This window comes from Scyliorhinus torazame, chromosome 4 (genome assembly GCF_047496885.1).
Source record: "Scyliorhinus torazame isolate Kashiwa2021f chromosome 4, sScyTor2.1, whole genome shotgun sequence".
In the NCBI taxonomy this organism is placed as follows: domain Eukaryota; kingdom Metazoa; phylum Chordata; class Chondrichthyes; order Carcharhiniformes; family Scyliorhinidae; genus Scyliorhinus; species Scyliorhinus torazame.
Window position 1 is genome coordinate 249,176,771 of NC_092710.1, and position 17,706 is coordinate 249,194,476.

Sequence of the window (17,706 nt, forward strand, 5' to 3'; positions counted from 1 at the left end):
CGTTGAGGAGTTTAGTAGTTGTGGGGAAGAAGCTGTATCTATGTCTGGATGTGCGGGTCTTCAGACTTCTGTATCTTCTGCCTGGTGGAAGGGTCTGGAAGAGGGAAAAGCCTAGGTGGGAGGGGTCTCTGTCAGTGCTGTCTGCCTTCCTGAGGCAGCGGGAGGTGTAGACAGAATCAATGGGAGGGTGGCAAGCTTGTGTGATGCATTGGGCTGAGTTCACCACACTCTGCAGTTTCTTGCGATCTTGGGCTGAGCAGTTGCCATACCAGACTGTGATGCAGCCAGATGGGATGCTCTCTATGACACATCTGTAGAGGTTTGTGAGAGTCGATGCAGATATGCCAAATTTCTTTAGCTTCCGTAGGAAGTAGCGACGTTGTTGGGCTTTCTTGACTGTTGCATCAACGTGCGTGGACCAGGACAGACTGTTGGTGATGGTGACCCCCAGGAACTTAAAGCTATCGACCATCTCCACTTTGGAGCCATTGATGTAGACAGGAGTGTGTGTCGTGCTGCACTTCCTGAAGTCGATGATCAGTTCCTTGGTCTTTCCAACATTTAGAGAGAGGTTCGGTTTTTACCAGTGCCGGGTTTCAGAAGTTTATGACTTGTAACAGAATAAAATATACCAGATCAGCACCATACCAACCATCATCAATGGACTGGCCAAAAAGACAGTGCAGACTTTCAAGGCTGGCTCGAAGAAACAATTACCTGCTTCTTTAAACATCAAGTTGACTAGGTTCCTGCTAGTATATAGGATTACCCCTCATACAACACCAGCTGAGCTGCTGATGGGTCATCGGTTGAGGATCAGGGTAAGCCTGGTGTTCCCAAATTTATCAGGGAGGGTGGAGGTAAGCCAGAGGAACCAGAAGAGGAACCACAATTTGTTTAAAAGTGCAAGAGCATTCGAGATAGAGTATCGAGTAATTGTGAAGAATTTCACAAAGGACGACACAAATGGCATATCAGAAATGTTGGGCAACACACGGTTTAGTGATAGGGAGGAACTGAAGGAAATCAGGATTAGTTGAGAAATGGTGTTGGGAAATTGATGGGATTCAAGGCCGTTCTATCCCCAGGGCCTGATAATCTACATCCCAGAGTACATAATGAAGTGTGGCAAGAAATAGGGGTGCATTGGTGGTCAACTTCCAAGATTCTATAGATTTTGGAACAGTTCCTACAGATTGGGCAGCACTGTGGCACAGTGGTTAGCACGGCTGCCTCACAGTGCCAGGGACCGGGTTCGATTCCGAGCTTGGGTGACTGTGTGGAGTTCGTACATTCTCCCTTTGTCTGCCTGGGTTTGCTCTGGGTGCTCCAGTTTCCTCCCGCAGCCCAAACATGTGCAGCTAGGTGGGGTTACGGGGATAGGGCGGTGGTGTGGGTCTAGGTAGGATGATCTTTCAGAGGATCAGTGCAGACTCGATGGGTTGAATGTCCTCCTATTGCCCAGTAAAGATTCCATAATCCTAGATTGGAGGGTAGCTAATGTAACCTCACTATTTAAAAAGGGCGGCAGAGGCAAAATCACAGAATAATATAGTGCAGAAGAGGCCCTTCGGCCCATCGAGTCTGCACCGACGCATGAAGGACAGCTGACCTGCCTACCTAATCCCATTTGCCAGCACTTGGCCCGTAGCCTTGAATGTTATTATGTTCCAGGTGCTCATCCAGATACTTTTTAAAGGATGTGAGACAACCCACCAATACCACACTACCAGGCAGTGCATTCCAGACCACCACCGCCCTCTGGGTAAAAAGGCTTTTTCTCAAATCCCCCCTAAACCTCCTGCCCCTCACTTTGAACTTGTGTCCCCTTGTAACTGACCCTTCAACTAAGGGGAACAGCTGTTCCCTATCCACCCTGTCCACACCCCTCATAATCTTGTACACCTCGATCAGGTCGCCCCTCAGTCTTCTCTGCTCCAGCGAAAACAACTCAAGCCTATCCAACCTCTCTTCATAACGTAAATGTTCCATCCCAGGCAACATCCTGGTGAATCTTCTCTGCACCCGCTCCAGTGCAATCACATTCTTCCTATAATGTGACAACCAGAATTACACACAATACTCCAGCTGTGGCCTCACCAAAGTTCTATACTACTCCAACGTGACCCCCCCCCCCACACACACACACACAGTCATCTATGATCTATGTTGTTTATATAAATGTCAAACAATAGGGGACCCAGCACAGATCCTTGTGGTACACCACTGGACACTGGCTTCCAGTCACTAAAGGGTCTGTCTGTCATCACCCTCTGCCTCCCTGTCAATTATGAATCCACCTTATCAAATCACCCTGTATCCCATGTGCATTTGCCTTCTTTATAAGTCTACCATGTGGGACCTTGTCAAAGGCTTTGTTGAAATCCATGTAAACTACACCAACTGCACTACCCTCATCTACATACCTGCTCATCTCCTCAAAAAATTCAATCAGATTTATTAGGCATGACCTCCATCTGACAAAGCCACGCTGACTATTCCTGATCAAACTTTGCATCTCCAAGTGAAGATAAATTCTCTCCTTCAGAATGTTCTCCAATGGTTTCCTACCACTGACGTGAGACTCACTGGTCTGTAGTTCCCTGGCTTATCTCTACAACCTTTCTTAAATAGTGGGACCACATTAGCTGCTCTCCAGTCCTCTGGCATCTCCCCCGTGGCCAGAAAGGAATTAAAAATTTGGGTCACAGCCCTTGCATTCTCCCCCCTCGCCTCCCATGGGTGGCATGATGGAACAGTGGTTAGCACTGCTGCCTTACAGTGCCAGGTTCCTGGGTTCAATTCTTGGTCTTGGGTGACTGTGTGGAGTTTGCACTTTCTCCCCATGGCTGCGTGAATTTCCTCCGGGTGCTCCGGTTTCCTCCCCCAGTCTAAAGATGTGAAGGTTAGGTGGATTGGCCATGCTAAATTGCCCCTTATAGTCCAAAAGGTTAGGTGGGGTTAGTGGGATAGGATGGAGGTGTGGGATTAAGTAGGGTGCTCTTTCCAAGAGCCGGTGCAGACTCAATTGGCCGAATGGTTTCCTTCTGCACTGTACGTCCTTTGATTCCACAGCATCCTGGGACATAATTCATCTGGACCTGGAGAATTATCCGCTTTTAAGCCTGGCAGCATCTCCAATACTTTGTCACTCCCTTTGACAATTTGCTCAAAAGCCTCACAGTCGCTCTCCCTGTGTTCCATATCTACCCCCTCATTCACTTGGGTGAATACAGGTATGAAACACCTTACCAATGTCTTTTGGCTTCACCCACAGGTTTCCCTCTTTGTCCCTAATGGGCCTTAATCTTTCCCTGGTTATCCTCTTGCAATTGATGTACTTATAGAATATCTTGGGATTTTCCCTACTTTTACCAGCCAGAGATTTCTCATCTCAGCTTTTTGCTCTCCGAATTGCTTTCTTAAGCTCCACCCTGCACTTTCTGTACTCCACTAATGTCTCCATTGATTTGCTCTCTTTGTACATTCTAAAAGTCTCTCTTTTCCTTCTCGTCATAGCACGGATGTCTCTGATCATCCATGGTTCTCTGGGCTTGTTCCTTCCTATTAACTTAAAGGGAACATGTTGGGCCTGTACCCTCCCCATTTCCTTTTTGGACCCCCCCCCCCCCCCCCCCCCACTGCTCTTCTGTAGATTCCCCCACAAATAACACTTTCCAGTCTACCTTGTCCAGATCTTGCCTTATTTTACTAAAATTATCTCTCCCCCAATCCAAAACCTTTTTGGCAACTTGTCTATTTCTTTGTCCATTGCAAACTTAAATTGTACCGTTTTGTGATCGCTGTCACCAATGTTCCCCCACCAACACATCAACCACCTGTCTGGCTTCATTCCCCAGAATTAGGTCCAGCACTGCACCGTCCCTTGTTGGACCCTCCACATATTGAACTAAAAGATTTTTCTTTATACATTTTAAGAACTCCACTCCACCTAAGCCCTTATCACAATGACTATCCCAATTAATGTTGGGAAAGTTAAAATCACCAAATATAATTACCCTATTATTTTTATACACCTCTGCGAATTAGACCATAAGACCATAAGGCATAGGAGCAGAATTAGGCCACTCGGCCCATCACGTCTGCTCCGCTATTCAATCATGGCTGATAATTTTCTCATCCCCATTCTCCTGCCTTCTCCCCATAACCCCTGATTCCCCTTATTAATCAAGAGCCTGTCTACCTCTGTCTTAAAGACACTCAGTGATTTGGCCTCCACAGCCTTCTGCGGCAAAGAGTTCCACAGATTCTCCACCCTCTGGCTGAAGAAATTCCTCCTCATCTCTCTTTTAAAGGATCGTCCCTTTAGCCTGAGATTGTGTCCTCTGCTTCTAGTTTTTCTCACAAGTGGAAACATCCTCTCCACATCCACTCTATCCAGGCCTCACAGTATCCTGTAAGTTTCAATAAGATAGCCTCTCATCCTTCTAAACTCCAACGAGTACAGACCCAGAGTCCTCAACCGTTCCTCATATGACAAGCTCTTCATTCCAGGGATCATTCTTGTGAACCTCCTCTGGACCCTTTCCAAGGCCGGCACATCATTCTTTAGATACGGGGCACAAAACTGCTCACAATATTTCAAGGACCAGAGGTTTATACAGTCTCAGAAGTAATGAAAAATGAAATGAAATGAAAAATGAAATGAAATGAAAATCGCTTATTGTCACAAGTAGACTTCAAATGAAGTTACTGTGAAAAGCCCCTAGTCGCCACATTCCAGCGCCTGTTCGGGGAGGTTGGTACAGGAATTGAACCGTGCCTCTGGCCTGCCTTCGTCTGCTTTCAAAGCCAGCGATTTAGCCCTGTGCTAAACCATTCCCAGATATCCCAGTACATCCCTGCTCTTGTGTTCTAGCCCTCTCGACATGAATACTAACATTGCATTTGCTTTCCTAACTGCCGACTGAACCTGCATGTTAACCTTAAGAGAATACTGTCCAAAGCAAACTTAAATTGCGCAAATATTTGCTCCTCAATTTCCCGTTGACTACCTGGGGGTCTATAATAAACACCTAGCAATGTGGCTGTCCCTTTTTTATTTCAAAGCTCTACACACAAAGCTTCATTTGATGCCCCCTCCAAGATAGCATCTCTCCTTACTGCAGTAACCTACTCCTTAACTGATAATCCAATGCCTCCTCTTTTACTCCCACCTCTGTCTTGCCTGAAGATTCTATATCCTGGAGTGTTGACCTGCAAATCCTGCCCCTACCTCAGCCACATCTCCGTGATGGCTACTATATCAAAATTTCTCGTGTCAATCCTCACCTTAAATCATCCGTTTTACCTGCAATACCCTTGGCATTAAAGTAGAGGCCATCCAGCCTTGTCTTACTCCCTTGAAACTTACTAACGCTGTATTCTCGCTGAATTGATTGCTTTTCGTGATACACTGTGTCCATTTTCTGCTAACAGTCTGTATCTCATCTCCTGCCGAATTAGTTTGAACTCCTCCCGACAGCACCACCAAACCCGCCAGCAAGGATGTTAGGCCCACTTGGTTCAGATGTAGACTGTCTCGCTTGTACAGGTCCCACATTCCCCAGAAACGGACCCAGTGGTCCAGGAATTTAAAACCCTCTGTCCTGCACCAGCTCTTAAGCCACGCATTCACCTGCGCCCTTCTCCTATATCTGTACTCGCCAGCACGAGGCACTGAGAGTAATCCAAAGATTACAACCCGAGAGGTCCTGCTTTTTAGTCTATTGCTTAACTCCCTGAAGCCTAGATGCAAGACCTCATCCCTTTTTCTACCTATGTCGTTGGTACCATGACCTCTGCCTTATCACCCTCCCCCTTCAGGATTCTCTGCAACTGTTCAGTGACATCCCAGACCCAATCACCAGGAAGGCAACACACCATCCTGGAGTCAAGTTGACAGCCAAAGTAGCACCCATCTGTTCCCCTGAATATCGAATTCCCTATTACTATTGCTCTTCCTCTCTTTCCCCTCTCTTATGCAGACAGGCTGCTTGTGGTGCCAGGAGCTTGGCTCTGTCCGGACTCCCTGGAGGAACCAGCACGCTCATCAGCCTGCAAAATGAAATACCGATTTGCGAGCGGGACCACAGAGGAATCCTGAACTGCCTGCCTGTTTCTCTTGGACTGCCTGGTGGTTACCCATTCACTTCTTTGCTCAATTCCCTTCAGCTACGGTGTGACCGCCTCTTTAAACATGGTAGCCAAGATGCTCTCAGACCTACGGATGCTCCACAGTGTTTTCAGCTGCTGTTCCAGCTCTGAAACCCGAGCTTCCAGAAGCTGCAGCTGGACACAGTTCCTGCACTCATGCTGCTTCAGAGGGGTTGAAATGTTCCCGGATTCCCACATGGTACAAGAGGAGCAAACCACGATTTGCGCTCTCCTGCCATGACTAAAAAAAACTTCAGAAGACGATTATATTTAAAAAAAATAAACCAACTGGGTCACTACCCTTGCTAAAACAATGATTTACAAGCCAATCTAGTTTGAAAAATACCCACCAGGACTTACTCACCATCAGCTGCATTCTTTGTAAACTCCTGGCTCCCCTCACACTCTTTGAGGACAGGTAGTAAATGAAAGGAGCACCTTGCTCCCTCCTCACTGAACTCCCTCAGTCACAAAACTCCCACTTTAGCACTGTGGTGAATGTATTGCTGTAACAATTCACCATGTGCATATCTGTATTACGCTGTTGCCCATGTGGGCTCCACCGATGGACCATTGTAAGGTATTAAGGCCTGTGTGGGCTCCGCCCCTGGCTCCACCCCTTGAGGGGAGGTATAAGAGCAGTTGCCCTGTAGGTGGCTCCCACTAACAGATCAGTCGCAGGCAGGCACTGTTCCAGTTGATTAAAGCCACAATTTACTTCTACTCCTGGTTTCGTGTGAATTGATGGTCGCATCAATTTAATCAACTACAACGCCACTATGGAATCGGCCCTCAAACCTGATCGACTTTCACTCGATCCGCAGGCCACGGAGGCGAAAGAGATTTATTTGCACTGGCTCTGCTGTTTCAAGGCCTACCTCGCCGCCTCCTCCTCGCCTTCCATCACTGACGAACAGAAGCTGTGTCTCCTCCACGCACGGGTGGGCCATCGAATCTCTGTTCAACTCGAGGAAGCCTCCACCTACGCAGATGCCATCGCGATGCGAGAGCGCCTCTATGTAAGGCCCGTGAACGAGGTATACGTGCGGCATCTCCTCACCACTCGCCGCCAGCGTCCCGGGGAATCGCTGGAAGAGTACTTACGCGACCTCAAAGTCCTTGCACGAAGCTGCAATTACCATGCCGTTATGGCCACTCAACATATGGACCTCGCCATCCGGGACACCTACATGGCTGGAGTCAGGTCCAACTACGTGAGACAGCGCCACTCGAAAAGGGTGCCCTAGACCTGGAAGAGACGGTAAAATTAGCCTCCTCTCTGGAAGTAGTGTTCCAAAGCCTTAACGCGTTCCTGTCCGATCACGCGACCCCCTCGTGGACTGCCCGTCCACCATGGGGGGCTACCCTGTTATTTCTGTGGCCAGCCTCAACACCCCCGGCAGCGCTGCCCGGCCCGGAACGCGAACTGCAGCGACTGCGGGAGAAATGGACATTTTGCTAAAGTTTGCCTGGACAGGTCCAAAAACTCTAAATCGCAGGCCCGACCCTCAGACTCATAGGCCCGCAGATCCCGCAGTGTGGCAGCGTGTCTGCCAGCTCCGCGCCCCCCCCTCCCCCCCCCCCCCCCCCAGGACGCGTCATCAGCCTCGTGATGTCTGTGGGGGCAGCCATCTTCAAGCCTGCACAGCGTATGCGACTCATGGGGGCCGCCATCTTGGCCATCCTCGCCCACGCGGTCCGCCACGTGCGATTCATGGGGGCCGCCATCTTGGACGCCATCTTCCTCACCGCCTGACACGTGCGACCGACGGGGGCCGCCATCTTGACCGCCATTTGCAACGCCGCCCGACACGTGCGACCAACGGGGGCAGCCATCTTGGAACCGCCCCAGCACCTCCGACCACGCTGGCTACCCGCAACTCAGCACGGTCACCCTTGACCAGTCGCGACCCAAACACCACCGGAGCTCCATGATGACCGTCCGGGTAAACGGAGACGAAACGCCCTGCCTCTTCGACTCCGGGAGCACAGAGAGATTCATTCATCCAGACATGGTAAGACTCTGCTCGCTCCCAATCTTCCCGGCGCACCAAACCATCTCCCTCACCTCCGGGTCGCACTCGGTGCAGGTCTGGGGGTGCGCTATCGCAACCCTCGCAATACAGGCCGCCGAGTATGCCAATTTTAAATTATATGTACTCCCCGACCTCTGCGCTCCTCTTTTATTGGGACCGGATTTCCACTGTAGCCTCAGGAGCTTAACCTTTAAGTTCGGCGGGCCCCGACCCCCACTCACCGTATGTAGCCTCGGGACACTATAGGTCGACCCTCACCCTCCTTGGTGAGGCCACACCTGGAATATTGTGTGCCATTTTGGTCACCTTGTCCGAGGAAGGATGTTCTTGCTGGAGGGAATGCAGTGATGGTTTACCAGGCTGATGCCTGGGATACCAGGCTGATTCCTGGGATAGGAGGATGGACTTTTAAAACAAACATTTTTTTTTACGGGGTGTTTGCTTCGCTGGCTATGCCAGCATTTGTTGCCCATTGTGGCTGGCACGTGGCACAGTAGTTAGCACTGTTGCCTCACAGTGCCAGGGACCCCGGTTCAATTCCGTCTTCGGGTGACTGTCTGTATGAAGTTTGTACGCTCTCCCCGTGTCTGCGTGGGATTCCTCCGGGTGCTCTGGTTTCCTCCCACAGTCCAAAGATGTGCAGATTAGGTGGATTGGACATGGTCAATTTCCCCTTAGTATCCAAAGGTTAGGTGGGCCTATGGGGATAGGATGGGAGTGGACCTAGGTAGGATGCTCTTTCACAGCAGTGTCCAGGGATATGTAGGTTAGATTAAGGAATCGGCTGGAGTGCTCTTTTAGAAATTTGGTGCAGACTTGATGGGTCAAATGGCCTCCTTCTGCACGGTAGGGATTCGATGATTCTCAATTTCCCTTGAGAAGGAGATAGACTCATAGGTCATACAGGACAGAAAAGGCCCTTCGGCCCATTGCGCCTGCACAGGTCAGAAACAACCACCTAACTATCATAATCCCATTTACCAGCACTTGGCCCATAGCCGTGTATGTCTTGGGATCACAAGTGGACGTCTAAATACATCTGAATGTTATGAGAATCTCTGCCTCCACCACCCTTTCATGCAGCGAGTTCTAAACTCCCACCCCCGCTCTGGGTAAAAAAGGTTTTCCTCACACCCCCTCTAAACCTACTGCGTACAGTAAATAAAGTTGGCACATCATTAGTGGGCCTGACCCGGTATTCTACGGGGCCTCCGCGATGCTCCACCTATGCGATGCTCCACCTCCGCCGGGGTCTCCGCGATGGTCCACCTCCGCCGGGGTCTCCGCGATGGTCCACCTCCACCGGGGTCTCCGCGATGCTCCACCTCCGCCGGGGCCTCCGCGATGGTCCACCTCCGCCGGGGTCTCCGCGATGCTCTACCTCCGCCGTGGTCTCCGCGATGCTCCACCTCCGCCGGGGCCTCCGCGATGCTCCACCTCCGCAATGCTCCACCTCCGCCGGGGCCTCTGTGATGCTCCACCTCCGCTGGGGTCTCCGCGATGCTCCACCTCCGCCGGGGCCTTCGCGATGCTCCACCTCCGCCGGGGTCTCCGCGATGCTCCACCTCCGCCGGGGTCTCCGCGATGCTCCACCTCCGCTGGGGCGGCCGTGATGCTCCACCTCCGCCGGGGTCTCCACGATGCTCCACCACCGCCGGGGTCTCCGCGATGCTCCACCTCCGCGATGCTCCACCTCCGCCGGGGTCTCCACGATGCTCCACCTCCGCCGGGGCCTCTGTGATGCTCCACCTCCGCCGGGGACTCCGCGATGCTCCACCTCCGCGATGCTCCACCTCCGCCGGGGCCTCTGTGATGCTCCACCTCCGCCGGGGACTCCGCGATGCTCCACCTCCGCCGGGGTCTCCGCGATGCTCCACCTCCGCCGGGGTCTCCGCGATGCTCCACCTCCGCCGGGGCCTCCGCGATGCTCCACCTCCGCCGGGGTCTCCGCGATGCTCCACCTCCGCCGGGGCCTCTGTGAAGCTCCACCTCCGCCGGGGCCTCTGTGATGCTCCACCTCCGCCGGGGACTCCGCGATGCTCCACCTCCGCCGGGGTCTCCGCGATGCTCCACCTCCGCCGGGGTCTCCGCGATGGTCCTCCTTCGCCGGGGTCTCCGCGATGCTCCACCTCCACCGGGGCCACCACAATGCTCCACCACGCGATGCTCCAAATCTGCCGGGGCCTCCGCGATGCTCCACCTCCGCCGGGGCCTCCGCGATGCTCCGTTTCCGCCGGGGCCTCCGCGATGCTCCACCTCCACCGGGGCCTCCGCGATGCTCCACCTCCACCGGGGCCTCCGCGATGCTCCACCTCCGCCGGGGTCTCCGCGATGGTCCTCCTCCGCCGGGGCCTCCGCGATGCTCCACCTCCGCCGGGGCCTCCGCGATGCTCCACCTCCGCCGGGGCCTCCGCGATGCTCCACCTCCGCCGCGGCCTCCGCGATGCTCCACCTCCGCCGGGGCCTCCGCGATGCTCCACCTCCGCCGGGGCCTCCGCGATGCTCCACCTCCGCCGGGGCCTCCGCGATGCTCCACCTCCGCCGGGGCCTCCGCGATGCTCCACCTCCGCCGGGGCCTCCGCGATGCTCCACCTCCGCCGGGGCCTCCGCGATGCTCCACCTCCGCCGGGGCCTCCGCGATGCTCCACCTCCGCCGGGGTCTCCGCGATGCTCCACCTCCGCGATGCTCCACCTCCGCCGGGGTCTCCGCGATGGTCCTCCTTCGCCGGGGTCTCCGCGATGCTCCACCTCCGCCGGGGCCTCCGCGATGCTCCGTTTCCGCCGGGGCCTCCGCAATGCTCCACCTCCACCGGGGCCTCCGCGATGCTCCACCTCCGCCGGGGCCTCCGCGAAGCTCCACCTCCGCCGGGGCCTCCGCGAAGCTCCACCTCCGCCGGGGCCTCCGCGAAGCTCCACCTTCGCCGGGGCCTCCGCGATGCTCCACCCCCGCCGTGATCTCCGCGATGCTCCACCTCCGCCGTGATCTCCGCGATGCTCCATCTCCACCAGGGCCTCCGCGATGCTCCACCCCCGCCGTGATCTCCGCGATGCTCCACCTCCACCGGGGTCTCCGCGATGCTCCACCTCCGCCGGGGCCTCCGCGATGCTCCGTTTCCGCCGGGGTCTCCGCGATGCTCCACATCCACCGGGGCCTCTGCGATGCTCCGTTTCCGCCGGGGTCTCCGCGATGCTCCACCTCCGCCGGGGCCTCCGCGATGCTCCACCTCCGCCGGGGCCTCCGCGATGCTCCACCTCCGCCGGGGTCTCCGCGATGCTCCACCTCCGCCGGGGTCTCCGCGATGGTCCTCCTCCGCCGGGGCCTCCGCGATGCTCCACCTCCACCGGGGTCTCCGCGATGGTCCTCCTCCGCCAGGGCCTTCGTGATGCTTCACCTCCGCCGGGGTCTCCGCGATGCTCCACATCCACCGGGGTCTCCGCGATGCTCCACCTCCGCCGTGGCCTCCGCCATGCTCCACCTCCGCCGGGGTCTCCGCGATGCTCCACCTCCGCCGGGTTCTCCGCGATGGTCCTCCTTCGCCGGGGCCTCCGCGATGGTCCTCCTTCGCCGGGGTCTCCGCGAGGGTCCTCCTTCAACGGGGTCTCCGCGATGGTCCTCCTCCGCCGGGGCCTCCGCGATGGTCCTCCTTCGCCGGGGTCTCCGCGATGCTCCACCTCCGCCGGGGCCTCCACGATGCTCCACCTCCGCCGGGGTCTCCGCGATGGTCCTCCTTCGCCGGGGTCTCCGCGATGCTCCACCTCCGCCGGGGTCTCCGCGATGGTCCTCCTTCGCCGGGGTCTCCGCGATGCTCCACCTTCGCCGGGGCCTCCACGATGCTCCACGTCCGCCGGGTCCTCCGCGATGCTCCACGTCCGCCGGGGGCTTCGCGATGCTCCACCTCCGGTGGGGTCTCCGCGATGCTCCACGTCCGCCGGGGCCTCCGCGATGCTCCACCTCCGCCGGGGCCTCCGCGATGCTCCACCTCCGCGATGCTCCACCTCCGCCGGGGGGAATTACCAATGCCGAGTTCCACTTTTGGTTTTAAAAAGCGGCAAACAGGCGTTGTGGCTGATGAAGGAGAGAGGGAGGTAGCACTTGCAGAGGCACAGCCGTGGGCTGCCGACCCGGCCGCTGGCAGGGCTGGCTGGGTGAGGGAGCTGCCAGGCCCGGGGGTGGGGTGGGGGCAGTGGGATGGGGTGGGTGGGTGGGGGGGGGGGGGGTGACGGGGGGAGGTGGTGAGCAGGTGATCGGCGGTGGAATCGTGGTGACCCCCCACGAGAACGGGGTGCTCCGGCATGGATCACCATTGCCGTGACCTGCAAGGCAGCAATCTTGCTATGGACCCCACTGACCTCCCACGGTGGCCCCTGGTTGTGCAGAGTGACACCGGCCGTATGGGTGCCCCCATCCCACCAGCCCCCTCACCCAGCCCCAGCCTCTGTACCCGCACTCCATCCTTCACCCTCCACCCCACCTACCCTCTCCCACCTCACCCAAATGGCCAGCACCAACTGGCAAGACAGCAAATGGCCCACCCAAGGGCAACGTCCACAGTAGTCCCTGCCGGAGGGTGCCGAGCGGGGGCCGTGGAGCACACCGCTGGCACGGGTATCGTCAGTCACTGATACCCCTGGCAGCAGGGATGGGTGCCTGGGCCTGAGGCTCCTGCAGTGCTGGGCACTGAAGCGGCCAGGGGTGGGGAGGGCAGAGGGCCAAGGTGAACGAGCCGGCCCCAGAGGAACAGGAGCCAGCCGGTGAGGACGCAGAGCCGGCTGTCCAGGAGGCGGAGGAAGGGATGGGAATGAAGGGCTGCAACAGGCCTCGTATGTACTGTCAATGCTTGTCATTCGAGAGACAGCGCGACATGTCTGCCAGATCAACTGGCATCGCAGGGGTATGGGGAAGGACACCTGCCCCCGATGGTCGTCAGGGTGGCGGTCGCCCTGAACCTTTACACCTTGGGGTCCTTCCAGGCAGCTGGTGGAGACCTGCCCCAATCTCACAGACCTCAGTGCACACGTGCATCCGCGCCTTCACGGAGGCCCTAAATGCCCAGGCGGCTGAATATATCAAATTCAATGTGGACTGAGCCCACCAGAATGCCTGGGCTGCAGCGTTCGCTGCTATCTTCGAGATGCCCCCGGTCCAGGGAGTAATCAGCGTGATATATGTTGACCTACGGGCAGGTGACAGGCCGCTCGACACAAACCAAAAGGGTTCCACTTGACGAACGTGCAGCTGGTGTGTGACCATCAAATGTACATCATGTACCTCTGTGCCTGATACCCGAGCAGTGTGCACGACGCCTTTATCCTGGCACGCTCAAACTATTCCTGAACTATTCGAGGTGCACCCCCTGCTGAGGGGTTGGCACCTGGGCGACAGGGGTTATCTGCTGCGGCCTTGGCTGAAGACACCTATCTGGAGGCCACAGGCCGGCGCAGAGACCCGGTACAACTACATTCATGCAATTCATGTTGGAGCTGTGTTTCAGCATCCTGATGATGCGTTTCAGGTGCCTGGACCGTTCTGGAGGGGCTGTCCACTGTAGCCCTAGGTGAGTATCCCACATCCTGCTGCGTCCTCCACAACACTGCTCAGCAGAGGGGCGACAAGGAAAAGGATCAACTGCAGGCCTCAGATGCAAGGGAGGGTGAAGATAGGCAGGAAATCAGGCCCAGGCAGCCACGAGAGGCTGCACAACATATGAGCCAGGGCCAGTGCGCACGAGACACTCTAGGGTCAGGTTCACCTTCAGGCTCGCCGAATAGCGGACCTGGCCAGTGGCAGGTGCATCCCGACTACCCCACCCCTCCCTTTCCCTGTGCAACCCCCACATTGCAACCCCCTTCGTGATTTCTACCTGCCCCATTACAGAGTGCGGGCCCTGGGTTGGCAGTAACAGTGGGTCTGGTCCATGTGATGGAGGATGATGATGATGAGCTCTGGTGCACTGCACCATTTGACAATGTCTGACTCCTGCCCGCAGTAGCACTTTCCATTGTCCAGCTGGGTGATCCTTGCATTCGAGCTGACCATACTATCCCACTGAATCCTTGAGGTGGTGTGGTGAACGTATTATGGCAACCATTCACCACTGTATTGCATTGTACTATGTTGCTGCCCTTGTGGGCTCCACCTATGGACCATTGTATTATATTACACCGCTTGTGTCATGTTGGTGCCCTTGTGGGCTCTGCCCCTGGCTCCGCCCCCTTGAGGGGAGGTATATAGAGCAGCTGCCTTGTAGGCGGCTCTCAGTGCAGAGCAGTCGCAGGCAGGCAGTGTTCTAGTTGATTAAAGCCACTGTTCACTAGGAGTACCTTCGCACGAAGCTGCATCTACAAGGCCATCATGGCCTCGCAACACATGGAACCCGCCATCCGGGACATCTACGTGGCTGGAGTCCGGTCCAACTACGTCAGACATCGCCTGCTCGAGAAGGGCGCCCTCGACCTAGAAGAGACGGTAAAACTAGCCACCTCCCTAGAAGTAGCGTTTCAAGGCCTCAACGCGACCCCCTCGTGGACACCCGACCAGAGGGTGCCCCAGGCCTGTGCCGTGCGGCTGCCCGCCCAACCCAGGGGGCTGCCCTGCTACTTTTGCGGCCCGAACCTGCACCCCAGGCAGCGTTGCCCGGCTCGGAACACGAACTGTAGCGACTGCGGCGAGAAAGGACACTTTGCCAAAGCTTGCCTGGCCAGGTCCAAGTCCTCCAAATCACAGGCCCGACTCTCAGACTCACAGGCCCGCAGACCCCTAAGCGTGGCTGCGTGCCTGCCGGCTCCGCCTCCTTCGGACGCGTCACCCGCCTCATGTTGTCCGTGGGGGCAGCCATCTTCGACTCTACACAACACGTGCAACTCATGGGGGCCGCCAGCTTGGCCACCATCTTCATCGCTGACCGACACGTGCGACCGGCAGGGGCCGCCATCTTGGGACCATCCCACCACCTCTGACCACACCGGCTACCCGCAACTCGGCGCGGTCACCCTCGACCAGTCACGCCCAAAGCACCTCAGGAACTCCATGATGACCGTCCGGGTCAATGGGCACGAAACGCCCTGCCTGTTTGACTCTGGGAGCACGGAGAGCTTCGTACATTCAGACACGGTAAGGCGTTGTTCACTCCAAATCTCCCCCGCATTTCTCCACAATCTCCCTCGCTTCCGGATCGCACTCAGTGTAGATCCGGGGGTACACAGTCGCGAACCTCGCGATACAGGGAGTCAAATACGCAAACTTTAAACTATATGTACTCCCCAAACTCTGCTCTCCTCTTCTGTTGGGACTGGACTTCCAGTGCATCCTCAGGATCCTGATCCTAAAGTTCGGCGGGCCCCTACCCCCCCCTCACCGTTTGTAGCCTCGCGATCCTGAAGGTCGACCCTCCCCCGCTATTCGCGAATCTCACCGCCGACTGTAAACCCATCGCCACCAGGAGCAGGCGGTACAGTATCCAGGGCAGGACTTTTATCAAATCCGAGGTCCAGCGGCTCTTGAGGGAAGGGATCATTGAGGCCAGCAACAGCCCCTGGAGAGCCCAGGTGGTGGTCGTCAGGACCGGGGAAAAGAACTGGATGGTTGTAGATTACAGCCAAACCATAAACCGGTATACGCATATACACACCTCGATGCGTACCCCCTTCCCCGGATCGCAGACATGGTTAATCAGATCACACACTACCGGATGTTATCCACGGTGGATCCGAAATCTGCGTACCACCAGCTCCCAATCCGCCCGGAGGACCGCCACTACACGGCCTTTGAGGCAGACGGCCGCCTCTTCCACTTCCTCCGGGTCCCCTTCGGCGTCACCAACGGGGTCTTGGATTTCCAAAGAATGATGGACTGAATGGTGGACCAGTACGGGCTGCGGGCCACAACGTCACCATCTGCGGCCCCGACCGGCAGGACCACGACGCTAACCTTCAGAAGTTTCTCCAAACCACCCAAGCCCTCAACATCACTTACAACAAGGAGAAATGCGTTTTCCGCACAACCAGACTAGCCATCCTCGGCTACGTCGTGGAAAACGGAGTCCTCGGGCCCGACCCCGACTGTATGCGCCCCGTCCTGCAACTCCCCCTTCCTCACTGCCCCAAGGCCCTGAAATGATGCCTCGGGTTCTTTTCCTATTATGCCCAGGGGGTCTCCAACTATGCGGACAAAGCCCGCCCACTGATCAAAGCTACCATCTTCCCACTGGCGGCTGAGGCCCACCAGGCCTTCAGCCGCATCATGGCAGATATTGCCAAATCCGCGATGCGCGCAGTGGTCGAGTCCGTCCCCTTCCAGGTGGAGAGCGACGTGTCAGAGGTCACCCTCGCTGCCACCCTTAACCAGGCAGTCAGGCCCGTAGCATGGTAGCACAAGTGGGGCAGCACAGTAGCACAAGTATATAGCACTGTGGCTTCACACCGTCAGGGTCCAAGGTTCGATTCCCCACTGGGTCACTGTCTGTGTGGAGTCTGCACGTTCTCCCCGTGTCTGCGTGGGTTTCCTCCGGGTGCTCCGGTTTCCTCCCACATTCCAAAGACGTACTGGTTAGGTGGAGTGGCCATGATAAATTGCCCTAAGTGACCAAAACGTTTAGGAGGGGTTATTGGGTTACGGGGATAGGGGGGAAGTGAGGGCTTAAGTGGGTCGGTGCAGACTCGATGGGCCGAATGGCCTCCTTCTGCACTGTATGTTCTATTTTACCCCCTCCCCACATCGCCGACCTACAGGGATGAAGCTCCAGAAGACACGCTCCCGGAGTTTACACCCGTGCCCGCAACGACGAGTTCAACAGCTGTGCCCGCAGTGACGAGTTCAACAGCCGTGCCTGTTGCGAAACCAGAGCTCAGCCGATCACAGCACATGATCAGGGCGCCGGACAGACTCAACCTGTGAGCCCATCACCCTCGCTGGACTTCAATTTTTTAACAGGGGGTGAATGTGGTGAACGTATTATGGCAACCATTCACCACTGTATTGCATTGTACTATGTTGTTGCCCTTGTGGACTCCACCTATGGACCATTGTATTGTATTACACCGCTTGTATCATGTTGGTGCCTTTGTGGGTTCCACCCCTTGAGAGAGGTATATCGAGCAGCTGCCTTGTAGGCGGCTCTCAGTGCAGAGCAGTCGCAGGCAGGCACTGTTCTAGTTGATTAAAGCCACTGTTCACTTCAACTCTCTGTCTCGTGTGAATTGATGGTCGCATCAGGCGGCAGTGGTGGGGACGGGGTGTGGGGAGGGTGAGAGAGAGATGGGGCTGGGACACCTAAGCGATAAACGCTGGCTGAACTGGGGTCCCTCGAACAAGCCCACCCCCAGTGACCACCCATTCATCCCCCTACCACTGCCCCCAGTGCGCCCTCGGTGTCCAGCCCAGCCTAACCCATCCCTCACACCCTTCTGACAGAGCACAGAGGCAGTTTGTAACATTGTGAAAATGTGTTTATTGGGACTGGTTTAGCACAGTGGGCTACTCCAGCCCACAGGTGACAGCGCGGGTTCAATCCCCGTT